Below are 17,236 nucleotides of genomic sequence, written 5' to 3'. Positions count from 1 at the left end.
CTAATGAGCAAGAACAAGTAGGTGAATCACAAGTTGTCATTGAAGATGAGTTATCGCCGCTACAACTAACTTCAGCTGACAATATATTTGATGATTTAAATATTATCGCCCAAGATGAAGTCAAGGATGTTGAGTTCAATAGTGGGACGTACAAAGATTTTGGGGACAGTCAGTTCCATGAAAAGAGGTTTGAAATTAAGATAATTAATTTGTTTGAATTTACATCGGGTATGCCAAATGATTTGAATGAGAACTCGAGGACGAGTTCTTTTCAAGAAGGGTCAAAGGGTTACTTTTTCAAGAGGTCATTGAAGACTCATATGGAATGGCAATGATGAATTTGTAATTGTTGTGTTTATATTTGATCCGGGCATATCCTTTTATGTAAGTTGCACTGCTCACCAAGTTGTCATTGATTGGTTTATCTTTGACCCGGGGATATCGTCTTGTTTGAGTTGGAACTCGAGGGCGAGTTCTTTTTAGGTGGGGAAGACTGATGTGGAACCGATATCGGGCTTGAAGTCGATAACTAATTGGAGGCAAAGCAAAAGATATTTTATTTCTTTATTATGTTTATTTATTAGTTTAAAGTATATTGTTTCTTTATTTAAATTTAAATCCTAATAAGGATAGAGTCCGAATCCATTTAGAATCGTAGTCAGTTGAGGTTAATTTTTATATTAATATATATAGATACCTCATCATATGTAAAAAGCCATCTACCTATCTACAATTGAATTAATAAAACCTGTGAGTTTGTTTCCATCTCATATTGTCGTATCAGTTGATACGTATTTTATTAGTTAAAACGCGTTTGTGTTTTAATTACATTGTTGTGAAGGCGTTTGTCTTCCAACGAATCCTTTGATCCTTATCAATGTTAGAAGGGCGAGTTAACGATTAGTGATATTCCTGGCAACCGAGGTTATTAAGGAAGGTTTACAAAGAGGTAGTTCATCGGGCTACAACAACAAATACCAAAACAACCAAGGTTATTACGGAAGTCAAAAACAAGTGTCCTTTAATTTCCAAGGAAACCGACCACCCGGATTCAACAACAATCGAAACATATATTATAAAATGTTTATGTTTGAAATATATAATATAAAAAGTCAGCGGTGGTCAACGTCTGTCTCGACCCGGTTTTATCCCTTGCGATGTTTTAAGATCCCTATCGTCTCGACCTCGTCTCGCGTCTTTTTCAACCTTGATTATAACTGATACTTGTAAAGAATCTTTTGCATAACTTTTTGTTAATATCTGCAGAGGCATGTTGTGGATTTTTATATATCTGATTTTCAATCTGGATTGAGGGCGTTAGTTAAGACCGGTTACGGTGTTCGGGTTACTCCATATGTTGAAGAATCTGCTGTTATTGATATCGATCAGTCAAACAAAGATATGTCCCCACACTTTATAAGATGGTTATCTGATAGCAACCTTTCGAGTGATGATCGTGTAATGCGACTTAAAGAAGGGTATTTTTGTAATTTAGACTCTCTTTTTTGCGCTTATCTTTTGCATGTAAAAAGAAAATATCCAATCTGTTCCGTTCTCACCACTTTAAATTCTTGCAAAACCATCTGCAGTGAAGTATCTTTTTCATTTTCTATAACTTTCATATCATTTTGATGCTTTTCATGTAGGTGACACTTTTGACTCATTTACTTGTAAATGGGTCGATTTAATGGGTCAAATAGGGTTGTAAGTAGTAATGGGCCATACGGGTCGATTTGTGTAATTCTCCCAGTTGACATGTTTAAAATAGTAATGGGTCAAATGGGAAATTCGCCCGTAGTGTACCTTTAAAGCATACAAGTTCATCATAAGTTATTAATTTTTTTTTTTTTTTTTTTTTTTTTTTTTTTTTTTTTTTGTTGTAATCATACCCGAAACACTAATTGTTTGAAAAAGAGACTGAAAATATTGGACAAATATGCTTCAGGTCAACCCGAGTACCCGCGCTATTTGTAATCTACTTATTACTTTTTTTGTCCTTTTTTTTTTTTTGAAAACATAAGTACATTAAAGAGGGTAGCAGTGTGAGTGTGATGGGAGTAGTCCAACGACACGATAACGTTTGGATGATTGTACCGCCACCCGAGCTCGTTCCAACAAGATGTCAATGGGCCAGCTGTACACTTCCCGCAAGCCTCGATGGCATCGTTTTAAGATGTGAAGATTCATCAAATCATGACGTTATTCCCGTGTAGCGTTTTGCTACTCGGTAACATAAGTTTCAAGTGAAAGATTATTATCATTATTATTATTATTAGGTATATAGTTTGGTTTTGTTACATCATCACCCAGTATCTTGTTTGGGAGTGTTTTGTTAACGGTGTTGTGTGATTATATGGAGCTTTTGGTGGTAAATTTTATAAAATTTATACCTTTTTTTTTACCCACCATTGTGGTTCAGTGGTTCACCACTTTGCATTTGTGCATTGGGATATGGGTGGGGAGGTCTCAAGTTCGAATCCCTCCCCTTAAAAATATTCGTGGGATTTATTTCCTGAAAGCCGAATTGCTTAGGGGAAGGTTTTACCGACCCGTATTCAGGACCTACGTCCGACCGCCTGCCCCTCGGGATGGTATAAGGTTCGGATCCCTGTAATGCGGTTCGGGTTTCCTGCCCGAAAGCGCGTGCGTGCGTTGCAAATGAGAGTATTCGATGCCAACAACTTACCTTTCAAAAAAAAGAAAAAAAATTTGTACCTTTTTTCCAGTGAGTAATGTTTTAAGAAATCTGGCATTTTTGTGAAATTATAATGGTTCATTACTTATGGGTCAGGCTGGAACAGGCTAAGCCGAAATGGGTCAGATGTGAAATAACCTTGTAACTTTGTTTTGAAAGTCTTTTGTCTTTTTAATCCTGCAAGCATTTATGATATTGTTGGTCCGATTAAGGATCATTAGCAACCATATTCGAGCAAAATCAAAGACGGAAGAGATAAACACGATGAATCAAACATAAATCAATATTATTAAGATAAACGTTACACTTACAATTGATTTAAACGGAGAAACATCGGTTAGCCAGGGGAGATCGAGCATGATCTCCCCTATGCATGGGAATCGCCAAAACGGCTCTTCCAAATTTGGGTTCTAGCCTGACCCCAATTATGGTTCTACTCTCTTTACTCTAAACACATGTGATACTGATATATATAGACTAACTAGGCTTAGGTTACCCTAATGGGCCTATCTATATGAACGGCCCAACAGTCGGTCCAACAGTCACATATGCTCCTGTAACTGATCAGTTTCACGCGTGTAATACATCTAGGTGTACAATGTAATAATAAACGTTGCTAGAGAATTATTGTAAACACCTCTTGCAATCTTCAGTCAATCTCTGCAATAGTACCATAATCTTATGAATCACAAGTTCCATCAAAAGTCTTCCAGAATACGTGAAAACTCAAACTTCGAACATCAAAGTCTTCCAGCATTGAAGTCGAAATGCTAATAGTCATCCTCTAGTTTCTTCAAACTTCACTCATATGTGTTACCCATAGTACCAATGCAGCAAGATTCCCCCTAAGACTGAGCTAACATCTCTATCGACATCTCTGATAAAATCTTCAAACAAATCGACTCTCAGAATCATACACTGTAGAATCTTCCCCTTACTGTTAGTTGTATCATATTAAACATCGAAGCACTAACGTTCATCTTGACTTGCATCTTGTAAAGGCAAAATATATAGAGGAGTCCGGTCCACAATTAATAACTCAAATAAGTCTTTATAGCCATCAAACTCACCAAAGAAAGTCAAATAGGTACCTCATGATCGCGAAACATCAACCTCAGTTCCTTGTACAAGAGGAACCGGAACAAACATATTGTAAGACCCAAATAATTATTGTACAGAAGTGTAAATAATGTACATAAAGTGGGGGAAGCATTTTGTAATTAAAAAGAGGCTAGAGCCTGATCAGACCCTAGTGCGCGCCGCGCAAGGGTAAGAGCGCCCGCCGCGCACAGTTCCTGTGACAGATTCCTACTTTTAAAATAAAATTAAATGAGGGGCATTCTTGTCTTTTCACTTGAGGCCAAATTTTATGTCATTTATGACCAGTTTTGTGATGGTTGGGACACATTCATTTCCAACCACCAACCTCACCCTCTCCACTTCAATTTTAGAGAGAGAAATAGTCCTAGTGTGAGAAAGCTTAAATCAAGGAAGAAGAAGTTCGATTCGGGATAAAGTGCGTGTATTAAAGTTGTTCATCTAGTCTCTTGCTACGTTTTGATTGTGGTGGTAAGTCCTAATCTTGATTTCTTTACTTTAAATTATTTGGGGGTTAGGGTTTGGGTTAGTGATTAACATAAAACCCATTTATTGGAGATTTGGGGTTTTGGGTAAGATTGGGTCATGATGACTCAAAGAATGACTAACCTGAAATGTCCCGTTCATATTGATTATAAACGTTTCATATTAATTGGTTTCGTTGCGAGGTTTTGACCTCTATATGAGACGTTTTTCAAAGACTGCATTCGATTTTTAAAAGAAACCATAACCTTTATTTTATCGATAAAGGTTTAAAAAGCACTACGCAGATTATCAAGTAATGATAATAAAAAATATAGCGTTTACACACGACCATTACATAATGGTTCACAATAATATTTTACAACAACTTATTTTTCGAATGAAGTTTTCAAACAATATTATACAAGCATGCTGACTCCAAATCTTGTCCTTAATTAGCATGCAACAGCAGAAGCTCTTAATAATCACCTGAGAATAAACATGCTTAAAAACGTCAACAAAATATTGGCGAGTTATAGGTTTAACCTATATGTATCAAATTGTAATAATAGACCACAAGATTTCATTTAATAAATAATCATACACTCGCAAGTGTATAAAATCCATTCGTATGATGAACACCTGGTAACCGACATTAACATAATGCATATAGAATATCCCCCGCATACTCGCAAGTATGCCATATACTGGCAATCGCAATCACCATTTAATCGAAGTACTAAAGCATTCCATTTTCCAGAATGGGGTTTGTTAGGCCCATAGATCTATCTTTAGGATTCACGTCAATTAGGGGCCATTTCCCTAATTCTTAGGTTACCAGACTTGAAGGGGCGATATTCGGTTTAATAATCAAATCATAGAATGTAGTTTCGCGTACTTGTGTGTATTTTGTAAAATATTTATAAAACTGCATGTATTCTCATCCCAAAAATATTAGATTTTAAAAGTGGAACTATAACTCACTTTCACATATTAACAATTCGTCGAGAATTAGACTTGGCCACGGGTCGATTCACGAACCTATAACAAATATATACATATATATTAAAGTATGATCGAAATATATTAACAACATTTTTATTACGTGTTGACGTTTTAAGTTGTTAAGTTAGCAGTCCAACGTTAGTAGTCCACAATTAGTAGTCCACAGTTAGTAGTACATAAATAAATCAATATATTTTCTCGAATCAATCCATGACCCAGTGTATACAAGTCTCAGACACGATCACAACTCAAAGTATATATATTATTTTAGAATCAACCTCGACCCTCTATATGCTAACTCGAGCATTACCGCAATATAGAGTGACTTACTGTTATTCCAAATAATATATATAGATGACGTCAATATGATATTTCAAAACATCGTATACGTGTCTATGGTCTATCAATATTACATAGTATATGTTAGATTACATGTACAATACAATATAAGTTAGTTAAGTTATAATTAGTATAGATTTGTTATAAAATTTTCGTAGCTAAAACTAGTAATTTTAACCAATTTTGTTTTACCCATAATTTCTTCGGTATAAATCCGTTTTAAGTGAATCAAGTTGCTATAGTTTCATAATGAACTGAATTTATGAAACTAAACAGAAAAAGTATAAGTTTATAGTCAAAAATACAAGTTACAAGTCATTTTTGAAAGAGGTAGTCATTTCCGTCGAAAGAATGACATCTTGATGACCATTTTGAAAAACATACTTCCACTTTGAGTTTAACCATGATTTTTGGATATAGTTTCATGTTCATATGAAATATCATTTTCTCAGAAGAACAATTCTTAAATCAAACATTATCATAGTTTTTAATTATCCAACCCAAAACAGCCCCCGGTTTTACTACGACGGCGTATGTCCGGTTTTACGGTGTTCTTCGTGTTTCCAGGTTTTAAATCATTAAATTAGCATATAAAATAGATATAGAACATGTGTTTAGTTGATTTTAAAAGTTAAGTTAGAAGTATTAATTTTGTTTGCGAACAAGTTTAGAATTAACTAAACTATGTTCTAGTAATTACAAGTTTAAATCTTCGAATAAGATAGTTATATATATATGAATTGAATGATGTTATGAACATCATTACTACCTCAAGTATAGTAGGTAAACCTACTGTAAATGATGAGAAAATAACTTGAGCTTCAGAGGATCTTTGATAGCTTGGAAGTTCTTGAAGTAGAATCATGACACGAAAACAAGTTCAAGTAAGATTACTACTCGAATTAAGATAGTTATAGTTATAGAAATTGAATCAAAGCTTGAATATGAATATTACCTTGAATTAGAAAGATAACATACTATAAATAATAAAGGTTTCTTGATCTTATATGATTGATTGGAATGGATTAGAAAGCTTGGAAGTAGACTTGCAAACTTGAAAGTGTTCTTGAAGTTTTCTTGAGTAGTTGTTTTGTATGTTGATTTATGTTTGGATTTTTGAACTAGATTGAGCTATATTTTGATGAAGATGATGAAGAACACTTAGAACATCAAGAGAGAGTTTAAGAGAGATGTGTTTGATACATGGAAGTTGCAAAATGGAAGTGTTGTGTTGATGCCCAATTCACGTGAATTATGGTGTCAATATATGCTCCATTTAGTTTGTATTTTTTGTTAGATATTTCTTGGTAGATGTTAAATGATGGTTCCACATGTTTGTTGACTAAATGAGGGCTTCTAAGAAGCTGATTATTGAGTGTATATACTAATAGTATGTACATCTAGGAGCTGTGTATTGTACAAGTACGAATACGTGTGCGTACGAGTAGAATTGTTGATAAAAATGAATGAGAATGCAATTGTAAGCATTTTTGTTAAGTAGAAGTACTTTAATATGTGTCATGAAGTCTTTCAAAAGTGTATCAATACATCTTAATACATTACATGTATATACATTTTAACTGAGTCGTTAAGTCATCGTTAATCGTTACATGTAAGTGTTGTTTCGAAACCTTTAAGTTAACGATCTCGTTAAATGTAATTAATCCAATTGTTATTATATTTAATGAGATGTTATATTGTTACATTATCATGATAACATGATGTACTAATATGTCTTAATATGATACATAAATATTAAGACATTATTACAATGATAATCGTTACGTATAGATATCGTTTTGAATTTCTTAAGTTAGTAGTCTTGTTTTATGTATAAAGTTCATTGTTAATATACATAATGGGATACTTAATTATCATTTCATCATGTTAAACATATATATATGTTCATATATATAGTATCATGTCATATACAAGTTATAACGTTCGTGAATCATCGGACAAACTGGGTGGTCAAACGTTAACACAAAATCCGTTTCAATTAATCAAGTCTTAACAAGTTTGATTGCTTAACATGTTGGAAACATTTATTCATGTAAATATTAATCTAATAAAATATATAATCATGGAAAAGTTTGGGTCACTACAGTACCTACCCGTTAAATAAATTTCGTCCCGAAATTTCTGGCAGTAGGAGATGTTGCCTTATCTTCTGGAAATAAGTGTGGGTATTTCTTCTTCATATGATCTTCACACTCCCAGGTGAACTCGGGTCCCCTATTATCATTCCATCGAACTTTAATGATTGGTATCTTGTTTTTCTTAAGTCCTTTAACCTCAAGATCCATTATTTCGACGAGTTCTTCAATGAATTGAAGTTTTTCATTGATTTGGATTTCTTCTAAAGGAATAGTGAGATCTTCTTTGGCTAAGCATTTCTTCAGATTCGATACGTGAAAAGTATCATGTACGCCGGCTAATTATTGCGGTAATTCAAGTTGATAAGCTACCGGTCCGACACGATCAATAATCTTGAATGGCCTAATGTATCTCGGGTTTAGTTTTCCCCATTTTCCAAAACGAACAAAACCTTTCCAAGGTGATACTTTAAGCATAACCATGTCGCCAATTTCAAATTCTATATCTTTTCTTTTACTGTCTGCGTAGCTCTTTTGTCGACTCTGGGCGGTTTTTAACCGTTGTTGAATTTGAATGATTTTCTCTGTAGTTTCTTGGAATATCTCTGGACCCGTAATTTGTCTATCTCCCACTTCACTCCAACAAATCGGAGACCTGCACTTTCTACCATAAAGTGCTTCAAACGGCGCCATCTCAATACTCGAATGGTAACTGTTGTTATAGAAAAATTCTACTAACTATAGATGTCGATCCCGACTGTTCCAAAATCAATAACACATGCTCGTAGCATGTCCTCAAGGGTCTGTATCATTCTTTCACTCTGCCCATCAGTTTGTGGATGATAGGCAGTACTCATGTCTAGACGAGTTCTCAATGCTTGTTGTAACGTCTGCCAAAATCTTGAAACAAATCTACCATCCCTATCAGAGATAATAGAGATTGGTATTCCGTGTCTGGAGACGACTTCCTTCAAGTATAGTCATGCTAACTTTTCCATTTTATCATCTTCTTGCATTGGTAGAAAATGTGCTGATTTTGGTGAGACGATCGACTATTACCCAAATAGTATCATAACCACTTGCAGTCCTTGGCAATTTTGTAATGAAATCCATGGTAATGTTTTTCCATTTCCATTCTAGGATTTCAGGTTGTTGAAGTAGACCTGAGGGTTTCTGATGGTCAGCTTTGACTTTAGAACAAGTCAAACATTCTCCTACGTATGTAGCAATATCGGCTTTCAAACCCGGCCACCAAAAATGTTTCTTGAGATCTTTGTACATCTTTCCCGCTCTGGGATGTATTGAGTATAATTCTACTCATGAACCTTCAATTGTCTGGATGCATAAGTAATTACCTTCTTTCGCTGCATTAAAACACAACCGAGGCCTTGCTTTGATGCGTCACAATAAATCACAAAATCATCATACCCTTCAGGCAATGATAATATAGGTGCCGTAGTTAGCTTTCTCTTCAACAATTGAAACGCTTTCTCTTGTTCATCCTTCCATTCAAATTTCTTCCCTTTATGCGTTAATGCAGTTAAGGGTTTTGCTATTTTAGAAAAATCTTGGATGAATCTTCTGTAGTAACCAGCCAATCCTAAAAATTGGTGTATCTGCGTCGGAGTTTTCGGGGTTTCCCATTTCTCAACGGTTTCAATCTTTGCCGGATCAACCTGAATACCTTCTTTGCTCACTATGTGACCGATAAATTGAACGTCTTTCAACCAAAATGCACACTTTGAAAACTTGGCGTACAGTTTTTCTTTTCTTAACAAATCTAGCACTTTTCTCAAATGTTCTTCGTGCTCTTGATCATTTTTAGAGTAAATAAGTATATCATCGATGAAGACAATGACAAACTTGTCAATATATGATCCACACACTCGGTTCATGAGGTCCATGAACATAGCAGGTGCGTTAGTTAATCCAAATGGCATAACCATAAACTCATAATGACCGTAATGTGTTCTAAAAGCAGTCTTCGGAATATCATCCTCCTTCACCCGTATTTGATGATATCCGGATCGTAAATAGATCTTCGAATAAACCGACGGGCCTTGTAGTTGATCAAATAAGTCGTCGATTCTCGGTAGTGGATAACGGTTCTTAATGGTAAGTTTGTTCAACTCTCTGTAGTCGATACACAACCTGAATGTACCATCCATCTTTTTGACAAATAAAACAGGAGCTCCCCACGGTGATGTGCTTGGTCGAATGAAACCACGCTCCAAAAGTTCTTGTAATTGGCTTTGTAACTCTCTCATTTCGCTGGGTGCGAGTCTATATGGTGCACGAGCTATTGGTGCAGCTCCGGGTACAAGATCTATTTGAAATACAACGGATCGATGTGGAGGTAGTCCCGGTAATTCTTTCGGATATACATCGGGAAATTCTTTTGCGACAGGAACATCATTGATGTTCTTCTCTTCGATTTGTACTTTCTCGACATGTGCTAGAACAACATATCAACCTTTTCTTATCAGCTTTTGCGCTTTTAAATTACTAATAAGATTTAGCTTTGCGTTGCTCTTTTCTCCGTACACCATTAAGGGTTTTCCTTTTTCACGTACGATGCGAATTGCATTTTTGTAACATACAACCTCTACTCTCTCTTTTTTTAACCAGTCCATACCAATTATCACATCAAAACTCCCTAACTCTACTGGTATCAAATTAATCTTAAATGTTTCGCAAACCAGTTTAATTTCTCGATTCCGACATATTTTATCTGCTGTAATTAATTTACCGTTTGCTAATTCGAGTAAAAATTTATTATCCAAAGGTGTTAATGGGCAACTTAATTTGGCACAAAAATCTTTACTCATATAGCTTGTATCCGCACCCGAATTAAATAAAACATAGGCAGATTTATTGTCAATAAGAAATGTACTCGTAACAAGCTCCGGGTCTTCCTGCGCTTCTACCGCATTAATATTAAAAACTCTTCAGCGGCCTTGTCCGTTATTATTTCCTTGATTTGGGCATTCGTTTCTGATATGACCCGGCTTTCCTCATCCATAACAAATAATGGCGGCATTATTTGTTCCGACATTATTTGTCCCTTTATTCTTGTTACCCATTGGTCCGTAAACTTCACACTTCATGGCACTATGACCCTTTCTATTACACTTAGCACATGATGACGTACAGTACCCATTCGGATGGTATCCTTCACACACCTCTGGCATGGTTTCTGCCTCTTGTTGTTATTGTTGGGATTGTTGTTGTTGCGGTTGTTATTGTTATTGGTACGGTTGTTGTAGTTGTTATAGTTGTTGTTGGGATTGCTATTCTTGTTGCGGTAAATGTTGCGGTTGTGGTTGTGATGGTGGTTGTGATTGTTGTTGCTATTGTATTGGTGACCCTTGTCACTGTTTTCTTCTCACTTTCTCTTGACTTTCTTCATTTTGGCCTCCTCGGCCACCTGCTCTTTAATTCTTCCTTCAATCTGGTTTATGAGTTTATTAGCCATTCGACTTGCCTTTTCCATTGAGGTGGGCGTGCTCGAACTTACATCCTCCTGAATCCTTTCTGGTAACCCTTTTATAAACACATTGATCTGCTCTTCTTCATCTTCGAACACTCTTGGACACAATAGGCACAATTCTGTGAATCGTCGTTCGTATGTGGTAATATCGAATCTTTGCGTTCGTAATTCTCTAAGCTCTGCCTTGAGCTTATTGATCTCATTTCTGGGACGGTACTGCTCATTCATCAAGTGTTTAAATGCTGACCACGGTAGTGTGTAAGCAGCATCTTGTCCACCTGTTCGAGATAGATGTTCCACCAGGTTAACGTAGTACCTGTGAAGGTATGCGTGGCGTACTTTACCTTGTCTTCTTCAGCATCTTTGCTTATAGCAAACACAGATTCGACCTTCTCGGTCCAACGTTTCAGTCCGACTGGTCCTTCAGTCCCGTCGAATTCCAGAGGCTTACAGGCAGTGAAAGCCTTGTAGGAGCATCCTACACGGTTTCCTGGAGAGTTAACTCCACTGCTTGACCCTGAGTTATTGTTGTTGTTTTGCATTGCAGCCTATACTGCGGCTATGTTTGCAGCAAGGAATGCACGGAAATCTTCTTCGCTCATATTCAAGTTTTGTCGAGTAGTCGGTGCCATTTCCTTCAAAAATAGCCAAAAGAGTTAAGTTAATCATATAGAATATTAAGAGTAGTCAATAGTATTTCGTAGCAAATATGAACTTATTTATAAAAGCCTTTTCTTCATATTAGCATTTTATAATTTTAGTTCGGGTAGTACCTACCCGTTAAAGTTCATACTTAATAGCTAGCGCAAAAATTAACTACTACTATCGAAATAATATTCTATCATGAAAAACTTAATTCATTAACATTTCACGCTTAAACTTTCGATACAATATCATACAATCATACAATACCGTTATTTTACATATAGCATGAAATAAGGCACACGATGACCATAATACCAGGTACCTGTTAGGACAATTCTAGTGAAACTCAAACTGTTCAGTGAAGGCAATAAAGACACGTAATTCATAAGACCAAAAACAAGTCATGCATTCGGGTTTCACTAGTACTATTTCCCATCCTTGATCAAGTGGGGGAATAACCGTTGTGACTGTTGGCAAGGCAGCACGTTGTAACGTCGTCAAAAGGACGGGGGTTACATAATATCCAACAGTTCCGTAACAAATTAAAAACCTTATCTCTTACCTCAACTACTGAATCTGTTACTTGTGGGAATATTTCATTAAGAAGTTGCAAACCGATGTTCTTTTTCTCAATTTGATGAGATGCGAACATCACTAACCCTTAAACGTAACATGCTTCTTTAAGTTGCATGTTTGAAGCCCTTTTTAATGAATGAAATCCTATATTGGGATATTCGAAGTCAAAATAGGCCCTCAATCCGTGGCGAAAAATTGCATTAGGGTTTCCCGCACACATAGCCTTATAGAAAATATGTCGTAACTTAAGGTTTCCCCAATGCGATATACACCACCTATCGAAGGAAAGCCTTCTATAAACCAAGGCATGCCTGGAACGTCTTTCAAACGTTTTACAAACTAATTTTTCCATAAATAATTGAGCCAAAGAATCCTGACCAACTCTAGACAAGATTTCATCAATCATATCCAGTGGTAGGTCTTCTAAAATATTCTGTTGTCTATCCTTAACGTCCATTTTGTATTTTTATACTGTAAAAGAGATGAAAAATTAGATCTTGTAAAGGATGATAGAATACAAACATTACAAGCAATTTTTACATACAGCATAAAAGTACAAGCACACTAAAGTACATATATTACACAGCATGATTACAATTCTTTATTCCGACTCACTTGTTTCCTCCTCCTCGAACTTGGTTCGTTTTGCTAATTTCCTAGGGATACATGGTGCTCCTCTAATACGAGCCGTCGTTTTCACAAATGGTTTAGAAAAACCTGGTGGCTTAGATGTTACTGGGTTATAGTTAAAGTTTAAGAAATACAGGTGTTTACGATATATCCCATCGTGATATTTCATGTTAACATAAAGTTCATCGGTTTTGGACTCAGGTTTCTCTATTTTGATAGCTTTTCCCTTATTGTTTTCTTTTGCTATTTTAAATTAGGCCGGGGTAATTTCTATAACATCATCGGAATCCTCATCGGAATCCGATTCATCATAAAATTGGTAATTTTCCCAATATTTTGCTTCCTCGGCGGAAACACCATTGATTATTTTTAACTTTGGTCCATTGGTTGAGGATTTTCTTTTATTTATTTGTTTTTATGTGGTTCTTAATATTTCCTCCCCCAGAACCTCTTCTTCCGGTTCCTCTTCTTCCGGTTCCTATTCTTCCGATTCCCTTTCTTCCGGTTCCTCTTCTTCCGGTTCTTTTTCTTCTTCTTCCGGAATTTGTGAATCTTCCCAAAATACATTCGACTCTTCATACTTATTAGGTGAGTCGATGGGATTTGTACTAGAGGTAGAAATCTATCACATAATAGCAAGCACGTTAAGAGATTAATATATCACATATTATTTACATGTTAACAATATATAGTTTCCAACAAACGTGTTAAGCAATCGTTTTTAAAGAAAAACACGGTCGTAGTCCAAAATCACTAATGCATCCTAACAAACTCGATAAGACACACTAATGCAAATTCCTGGTTCTCTAAGACCAACGCTCAGATACCAACTGAAATGTCCCGTTAATATTGATTATAAACGTTTCATATTAATTGGTTTCGTTGCGAGGTTTTGACCTCTATATGAGACGTTTTTCAAAGACTGCATTCGATTTTTAAAACAAACCATAACCTTTATTTTATCGATAATGGTTTAAAAAGCACTACGTAGATTATCATGTAATGATAATAAAAAATATATCGTTTACACACGACCATTACATAATGGTTCACAATAATATTTTACAACAATTTATATGCAACAGCGGAAGCTCTTAATAATCACCTGAAGATAAACATGCTTAAAAATGTCAACAAAAATGTTGGTGAGTTATAGGTTTAACCTATATGTATCAAATTGTAATAATAGACTACAAGATTTCATTTAATAAATAATCATACACTCGCAAGTGTATAAAATCCATTCGTATGATTAACACCTGGTAACCGACATTAACATAATGCATACAGAATATCCCCCGCATACTCACAAGTATGCCATATACTGGCAATCATAATCACCATTTAATCGAAGTACTAAAGCATTCCATTTTCCAGAATGGGGTTTGTTAGGCCCATAGATCTATCTTTAGAATTCACATCAATTAGGGGCCATTTCCCTAATTCTTAGGTTACCAGACTTGAAGGGGCGATATTTGGTTTAATAATTCAACCATAGAATGTAGTTTCACGTACTTGTGTCTATTTTGTAAAACATTTATAAAACTGCATGTATTCTCATCCCAAAAATATTAAATTTTAAAAGTGGGACTATAACTCACTTTCACATATTAATAATTCGTTAAGAATTAGACTTGGCCACGAGTCGATTCACGAACCTATAACAAATATATATATATATATATATATATATATATATATATATATATATATATATATATATATATATATATATATATATATATATATATATATATATATATATATATATATATATATATATATTAAAGTATGATCGAAATATATTAACAACATTTTTATTACGTGTTGACGTTTTAAGTTGTTAAGTTAGCAGTCCAATGTTAGTAGTCCATAATTAGTAGTCCACAGTTAGTAGTACATAAATAAATCAATATATTTTCTCGAATCAATCCACGACCCAGTATATACAAGTCTCAGACACGATCACAACTCAAAGTATATATATTATTTTAGAATCAACCTCGACCCTCTATATGCTAACTCGAGCATTACTGCAATATAGAGTGACTTACGGTTATTCCAAATAATATCTATAGATGACTTCAATATGATATGTCAAAACATTGTATATATGTCTATGGTCTATCAAGATTACATAGTATATGTTAGATTATATGTACAATACAATATAAGTTAGTTAAGTTATGATTAGTATAGATTTGTTATAAAATTTTCGTAGCTAAAACTAGTAATTTTAACCAATTTTGATTTACCCATAATTTCTTCGTTATAAATTTGTTTTGAGTGAATAAAGTTGCTATGGTTTCATAATGAACTGCAATTTATGAAACTAAACAGAAAAAGTATAAGTCTATAGTCAGAAATACAAGTTACAAGTCGTTTTTGAAAGATGTAGTCATTTCCGTCGAAAGAACGACATCTTGATGACCATTTTGAAAAACATACTTCCACTTTGAGTTTAACCATGATTTTTGGATATAGTTTCATGTTCATATGAAATATCATTTTCCCAGAAGAATAATTCTTAAATCAAAGATTATCATAGTTTTTAATTATCTAACCCAAAACAGCCCTCGGTTTAACTACGACGGCGTATGTCCGGTTTTACGGTGTTCTTCGTGTTTCCAGGTTTTAAATCATTTAGTTAGCATATCAAATAGATATAGAACTTATGTTTAGTTGATTTTAAAAGTTAAGTTAGAAGTATTAACTTTGTTTGCGAACAAGTTTAGAATTAACTAAACTATGTTCTAGTGATTACAAGTTTAAATCTTCGAATAAGATAGTTATATATATATATATATATATATATATATATATATATATATATATATATATATATATATATATATATATATATATATATGAATCAAATGATGTTATGAACATCATTACTACCTCAAGTATAGTAAGTAAACCTACTGGAAATGATGAGAAAATAACTTGAGCTTCAAAGGATCTTTGATGACTTGGAAGTTCTTGAAGTAAAATCATGACATGAAAACAAGTTCAAGTAAGATTACTACTCGAATTAAGATAGTTATAGTTATAGAAATTGAATCAAAGCTTGAATATGAATATTACCTTGAATTAGAAAGATAAACTACTGTAAATAACAAAGGTTTCTTGATCTTAGATGATTGATTGGAATGGATTAGAAAGCTTGGAAGTTGACTTGCAAACTTGAAAGTATTCTTGAAGTTTTCTTGAGTAGTTGTTTTGTATGTTGATTTATGTTTGGAATTTTGAACTAGATTGAGCTAGATTTTGATGAATATGATGAAGAATACTTAGAACATCAAGAGAGAGTTTGAGAGAGATGTGTTTGATGCATGGAAGTTGCAAAATGGAAGTGTTGTGGTGATGCCAAATTCACGTGAATTATGGTGTCAATATATGCTCCATTTAGTTTGTATTTTTGTTAGATATTTCATGCTAGATGTTAAATGATGGTTCCACATATTTGTTGACTAAATGAGGGCTGCTAAGAAGCTGATTATTGAGTGTATATACCAATAGTATGTACATCTAGGAGCTGTGTATTGTATGAGTACGAATATGGGTGCATCCGAGTTGAATTGTTGATGAAAATGAATGAGAATGCAATTGTAAGCATTTTTGTTAAGTAGAAGTACTTTGATATGTGTCATGAAGTCTTTCAAAAGTGTATCAATACATCTTAATACATTACATGTATATACATTTTAACTGAGTCGTTAAGTCATCGTTAATCGTTACATGTAAGTGTTGTTTCGAAACCTTTAAGTTAACGATCTCATTAAATGTAATTAATCCAATTGTTATTATATTTAATGAGATGTTATATTGTTACATTATCATGATAACATGTGTGACGACCCGAAAATTTCCGATCAAATTTAAACTTAATCTTTGAATGATTCCGACACGATAAGCAAAGTCTGTAATATTGAAGTCTCAAAAACTGTGAACTATTTTCATGGATTCATTTGATCTTCAACCATTCCCGACGTTTGACGAACAACTATTTGTAAATATATATGTACATATTTAATAAATATTAAGTTGAAATGTTATGTGACTCTATTATTAGAAATTAATATGTAAAATTAAAATAAAATAAAATATGATAATATAATAATTATTATTTAAAACATAACTATATATAAATAAAGTATATAAAAAGTAAATATTAAATGATTGTAATACTAGTTGGAC

The sequence above is a fragment of the Rutidosis leptorrhynchoides genome, chromosome 3 (assembly GCF_046630445.1).
Source record: "Rutidosis leptorrhynchoides isolate AG116_Rl617_1_P2 chromosome 3, CSIRO_AGI_Rlap_v1, whole genome shotgun sequence".
Classification (NCBI taxonomy): Eukaryota; Viridiplantae; Streptophyta; class Magnoliopsida; order Asterales; family Asteraceae; genus Rutidosis; species Rutidosis leptorrhynchoides.
The sequence above is the reverse complement of the archived record's forward strand: the minus strand, read 5'-3'. Positions refer to the sequence as shown.